The sequence below is a fragment of the Homarus americanus genome, unplaced genomic scaffold (assembly GCF_018991925.1).
Source record: "Homarus americanus isolate GMGI-L3 unplaced genomic scaffold, GMGI_Hamer_2.0 scaffold45698, whole genome shotgun sequence".
In the NCBI taxonomy this organism is placed as follows: Eukaryota; Metazoa; Arthropoda; class Malacostraca; order Decapoda; family Nephropidae; genus Homarus; species Homarus americanus.
In genome coordinates this window covers 15,484,472-15,491,372 of record NW_024735554.1, presented here as the reverse complement: position 1 = coordinate 15,491,372, position 6,901 = coordinate 15,484,472, and positions in this window count along the sequence as shown.

The window sequence follows — 6,901 nt, the reverse complement described above, 5'->3', positions numbered from 1 at the left end:
TCTCCTGTCTACTCCCTCCCCACACCCACTACACACCCCTCCTCACTATTCCCATTCCCTCTCGCCTTCTACCTTTCCTTCCTCCTCCTTTTTTCACCTGTATAGTATCTAACACCTACTCTCCTCCCCTCCCCCACCCACACTACCCTAACTCCCTCCCCAAACTACCCCTCAACCTCCCCACACCCACACACCTCCCACACCAACCTCCCACACCATTCACACCCTCCCACACTACCCACACCTCCCCTCCCACACTAACCTCACCTCTCCTCCCACACTAACCTCATCTCTCCTCTCACACTACCCACACCTACCCTCCCACACTACCCACAACTCCCCTGCCGCACTACCCTCACCTCTTCTCCCACACTACCCACACCTCCTCTCCCACACTACCCACACCTACCCTTCTACGCTAACCTCACCTCCCCTCCCCCACTACCCACACCTACCCTCCCACACTACCCACACCTCCTCTCCCACACTAACCTCACCTCTTCTCCCACACTAACCTCACCTCTCCTCCCACACTACCCACACCTTCCCTCACCATAATCTTATTTTCTCTCCCCACATTCCCTCCATCACCCCAGCTATCCAGACACTCCCCAAACCCTAGATCCTCAAATTCCTCGTTCGAAACCCATCCTTTGTCAAGTCAGAATATAGGGGCGCTGGGTGGACAAAAAAAAAGAAGAAAGTAGTTGAATAATTATGTTAACTCATATATAAGGAATTATCGAAAATGTATATAGAAATAAATTATTCATAGGAGACTATTGTATTATTGTATTAGATATTATAAGTAATAATTTATTTTGTTAACTGTGTATGTAAGTTGAGAATGAGAACAACTGAGTGTGGGACTGTGGATGTTTCTGCTTATCATTTTGGCACTTTTCTTGGGATTACGGGAAGATTAGTCATCCCGGCTTACTCTACCTGATGGTTAGGTTAGGTTAGGTTAGGTTAGGTTAGGTTAGGTTAGCGTTAAGGTGTTTAAACATAAAATTAAATAATCTGCGGTGTCTAGAAAGGTGGGCTTAAGGTCTGCTAATTAACAAAAAAAATTAACCACATGAACTAACCGAAACATAAAGTATAACTTTCCGAAAATGTGTTACCGTATGTTCTTCTGGTTGGGTTTGCTCGTCGGATTCACTCGGGTAACATGTAACTAGTACGTATTAGAGAACTTATGTTAACTTAAAGGGACTCTATTATTTTCTGCGTTTATTATCCAAAGAAGATGCACATAGTGTCTTGTTTGATGACGAATTAACCGGTAATGGGCAAAATTGACTGAAAATGAGAGAGAGGGGAGGCTAAATAAGACCTCCTCGAAGAGATGGTTGAGCTGGCCTCTGGTATCAACTGAACTGAGGTGAAGCAGCCAGGAAATTGATGACCTGTTTGAACAATAGGTCGTGGCAGTTTCGTATGATACGTGACATGGAAGTCATAACTATTGCTTAATTGATCATTTATTAATTAACTCGGCTGACGCAATTTATGTACAGTACTTAATCCACATTTATATAATTGCATTTGTTATTGTCCATATAGTTGACAGAGGCTAATACATTGCTCGGCCACCACCAACAGACTTTCACGAGGTTTAAACTATCCAGCAGATAATCCTTATGTATTCCTAGTCATTTCATAATACATGTGTATATTACCTAAGCTGAGGAATCCGCAATATCAGGTTGGGATTCAGTGAGAAATGTTGTCATTGCCTTGTGAAGAGGTGTTGTATACAAGGCAATATACTTTGATGATACTTTCTTATAATAGTAAAATATTAATACTGTAACACGGATAACACAATGTGGTTGGCATTACAAATCCTGGAATTACAAATCTTGAGGATAAATAGAAAGGAAGTCCATTATCTAATGATGCAAAGTTAGTTTCATTTATTTAAGAAATAAACTTTAATTGGTAAATTTTTACTTGTTGCCATTATACGAAATCAAGGATAAAACTATGTTTTCCCAATGGTTTGTGTTGTGTTATGAACGAATTTAACCTTCGTTTCTGGCTCAAGTCAATAGTTTCTGAGATAAGCCCCATCCCCTCAGTATTTCAGAATCTAGAGAATTGCTATAAATAATCAAGATAAAATTTTTTCAAAACACATTGAAAACCATCGGAAAAACAGTTTTGAATCTAACCTAACCTAACCTAACAGGGTGAGCTCCACAGTAGTTCGATGTTCTGGATGTGTACCACTACGTACGAAAACATAATATAGTGTTAAATATCTTTCTTAAACGTAATTTGCGCCAGGAATGTCATTGAAGAAAGGTGTCTTAGATTTGTCAGAACTACCGATTACAAATATAAAATTCCCAAAATTCTTTTATTGGCAACAAGTGAAATAATACCCTTCAATTTATCAGAAACTGTGTTAAGTTTATTAAAGGTGACACTAACTATCGGCTGTATATTTACAAATTCTGAAGTAAAATTTTAATTAAAAGCAAGTTATGACGAGTTGGCAAAGTTTTCAGAGAACGGCAACTAATTTCACAGTAGACTGGAGCCGTATAATAACCCTGAACTAATAAATCCTTGCCGCCATCTTGACACAGCAATATGACACTGGTCTGTGTACTGTAGGGAAGTAAGAATACTAAACGTGCTCAAGATGTGTATGAACATTGTTGAAGGGCTGTAGGAGAATCTTTTTGAATGAAAGCTAATTCACAAATTATTGTTTCCCCAGCAGGTGTAAATATACTGGGCATACTGGGCATACATGTAAATGTAAATAAGACGACATACAGTGTCAGCACCTACTGATTAGTTATGGCCACTAAGGAATAGTCATCCGACACTAATAGAAGTTTACTCTGTTTGTCTAAGGTTAGAAGTGTGTCATTTGCTTCCATTGGGAATGGTTCCAAATGTCATGCATTAAACTTACTAGTTGAAACCATTGGAATATGTACCAAACTTGCATCATGCGTGAACGTAGCGTCTAATAGGGAATAATAATAATCCATCTGTCTTAGAAGACAGGAGCTAAATGGTGATCTCTCGTGGTTATCCGCAGAGCATCAAAAAGATTAGTATATCATCGGTCGCTATTACAACTTGAGCAGATGTTTCAGCAACACGCAGATACTGAGTGAAAAGTACAAGCGTTTCTAGGGTAGGAACAGATATGCCAAGCCATGTTACTGTAGTTGGTTAGTTTCATGAATGATTGCATCAACTTTAGACTGCAATGACTGAATGGCCTGGTATATCTGACTAATTGCCTTATTTTGTTGAACAACAGATTGTGTTATAATAGTCATAGGTTCTCGTAATTTAGCTACACTCTACGCCCTTCTGAAAAATATGAAGACGTTTTAATATTTACATATTGAAGCTTGTGTATTTATGTCGTGTACATTACTGGGAAGTAAATCTGGCTCACATGTACTACGTCTGTAATTTGTATATTGGTTATAAGTAATTTCAATTTGTTGCTCTGCTCTTTGATTGTTATTAGGAATAGACCTGAAAATTTGGGCGAAGGTTTAGAGATTCTTTCATGTTCTCTAACCAATACAGCGTCACCAATTTCTAGCCTGATAGCTTAGCCTGTTTATGATGCTTGTAAATCATTTCAGCACGTGATGCTTCTAATTAATTTTACACCTTTCCATGGATGTCTGTGTACAGTAGACGGTGATTTGCTATTTTTATTTAAATCGTCCACGTTATACACCTTAGGTAATGGATTTCCTGTTAGTACGTCATAGGGCAAGCGTTTATCGCCCCATATATTTTTATAGTATAGGGTGATTTGCCTGTGAAGCTATTTATCGACTTATTTATTGATGCTGGTACCAGATATATCCAATCCTCCCATACTACATACATTGGATTCACTGTATGTCTGAGAATCAATAGAATTTTACGATTAGTCCTCCCAACCAGGTCATTTGGTGCTGTATGATATTCAGTTGTGAAGTTTAGTTGAATGCCGTACTGTTGGCTTATTGTTGACAGAGTTGATTGTTAATTGCTGATCTGTTGTCGGATAGAAGAACCTTAGGTGTAATGAATGGGCATGTCAGATGCATCACTAGTGCGTGGGCCCCAAAGCTCGGCTGATTTTACCTGCAATGGGACTAAACTCATGAATCTGAAGAAGTGGTGAGTTTTTGGTAATTGTAATAAGTCGATTGCGACTGTATCGAATAAGGAGGGGAGGGTGTTGGGTATTCTATTATTGGAGCGGGTAGCATCGTCGTTCCCTTGTGTTGTACGCAAGATAAACATTTAGTAATGTGTTGCTCGATGTCTTTCGTCCTGATACTCCAATAATAAGTTTTTCGTATTTCTATAAGGAATTTGCCAGGTACGATAATTTGTATGGCAGTATTATGCACTGTCTTTGTTGTGCGGTGCAGTATGTCCTGTCGCAGTTCAAAGTGTGTGTACGGAAGATGTAACCTTGGTAGATCGGCCTCATCACCTGATTCGAGAGCATAGATTACTTTTCATCACATGGTATTTTGTTAGTGTTCATCTCTTAACTGCTGTAGAGTGAATGAGGTTACTGTCGTGACAGGGCCTATGTGGCGGGACAATCCATCTCGTTCGTTCGTCCCGGTAAATATTTGAAGTCAAGAACGAACTCGTGAATGGTCAAATACCAGCGCACAAGTCTACCTGAAAGGTTTTTTCCATGGAATAAATCTGTCACGGCTGTATGATCAGTGTGAAATTTAATTGGTTCTCCATAGATTATGTCATTTTTTCAATGACCAGACACAGCTAACGTTTCCTGATGCGTTGTTTAATAGCGTAATTTCTGCACCATTAAGTGTGCGGCTTGCGTTAGCAATCACTCTATTTCCTAGTGTCTAGCTGCATGAAAGCCGTCTATCCCATTGTGAAAGGTAGATTGCATCTAGGGAAAGCCAACACTGGTTATTAATGTTAGAGCTGTTTTCCTGTTTATCATTCCTGTCAAATTTTGCAACTTTTTCAGAAGTTTTGTTAGTGAAGAAGATTAATTTATCATACCCTTGAATAAATGAATGAGAAAGTTACTCACTTTATCTACATTTCGTAGGATGGGGAAATTGGTAAACGGCCTTAACTATGCATTCAACAGTGCGAATATTGTTGTCGTCTTCTATGTCTCATAGAAATTAGATATTGGATTTGAGGAAATCACTTTTAGAAAGTTTATTTTTCAGGCCTGGAAGATGAAGCTTTGAAATATTTCACGAAGTTTGATATAAAATAACTTTGTACATTGTTACTGACAATGATAAGTGTAAAGTCCTGGGACTTAGGGATATGAATCCCTTGCCAGCCTAATGAGGATCTTATAAAAGGAAAGTCAAGAACCATGGTTTTCTGAGGGATAACAAACAACCGTTCGAGATTGACATCTTTACTATGAAAATAACACAAAACTCTGACACCACTCAAACAAATATCAAATAACAATTACGGGAGTCAAACAATTATGAGAATCAAGCAATTAACGGAGTCAAACAATTAAGGGAATCAAACAATTAATGGAGTCAACAATTAATGGAATAAAAAAATTAAGAGAATCAAACAATTACGGGAGTCAAACAATTACTGGAGTCAAACAATGAACAGATATTTACTACGGCAGCGGCCTGGGAAGGTTCTGGAAAGCAGTGATCCACTCTCAGGGGAAGGTCAAGTCAGCTTCCTCACTCGAGCGACGGCGGGCGATGTCCTTTTAAAAGGCAGCTGGGTGCACAGAGGGTGTGGAGGAACTGGCGATGACGTGGCAGCCGCGGTAGTAGCTGAGGTAGGTGTCCGGAGATTGACAGTCGATTTGTGAAGGTCATGAAACAGCCCACGAGACCAGGACATATGATGAGATCACAACCAAGTTTTGACAAACAGCGGGGTAGTGTAGCTGTACTGACGGCTGGGTAGATCTGGCCGTGTGCGAGGCAGCAGTGACGTTCTCACCTAAGTCTAACCCCCCAAGTGGGGGACGCAGACAAGCAAGCGGGCGAACAATCATCCTGCTAGTTACCGCCCTTACAATAAGATTATCGAGATAGGCGAACTAGGCGTTAATCAGTCTTTGGAAACTTAAGGGTACATTTCATAGTCTGAAAGGAGTCCTTAAAAATCCAAAATGTCCCATAGGACTGCTGAATGCAGTCACCTCTCGTTCTCATTGAGAGAATTGCCAATAACCGCTAAGATCGAGGTTACTAAAAACTGCATTATCATGTCGAAGTACCTATCTGGGATGGTTGTTTCATTGACTGGTAGCAAGTTAATTACAGGGCGCCACCCACCATATTTCTTAGGAATTAGGAAAATGGGGTTATGATCACCGGTGATGAGGAATGTGTGATAACCTCTTATGCCATGTCTTCAACTACTGGCCGTTTGCTATGAGGTAGTCTGTAAGCTGGTATGTATATCGGGTTAATGTCCGACTTTAAATGTATGTGGTGTGAGGTTAAATTTGTTTGGCGTAGTGGTTTCCTAGGTAATGCTACTATGTCTTTGTAGTCAATCAAGTAACTCAAGGAGGTCATTCTTGCCTTCAAGATGGTCAATTACTTTGACGTGTGGAGCAATAGGGGTTGGGTGTAAACGGGACTGCCCAGTATGGGCCAATAGGCCCGCTGCAGTTTCCTCCATTCTTATGTTCTTATGTTCTATGTGATCCATCTTCTCCTGTCTGGATTGAATGTGAGTTTGTTGGGTGATTGGTAATTGAATGGGTGTGTGACGAAAGTATTATGGTACACTAGGAAATTACAAAGATAACAGGTAGACTCAAATGACAGGTATCTTACTTTTACACTTTCGCTAAGACGTAGTAGGTCAGTTCCAGTGAAAACATCTGGTAACATAACAGTGGCTCTGGTTATTACCCCAT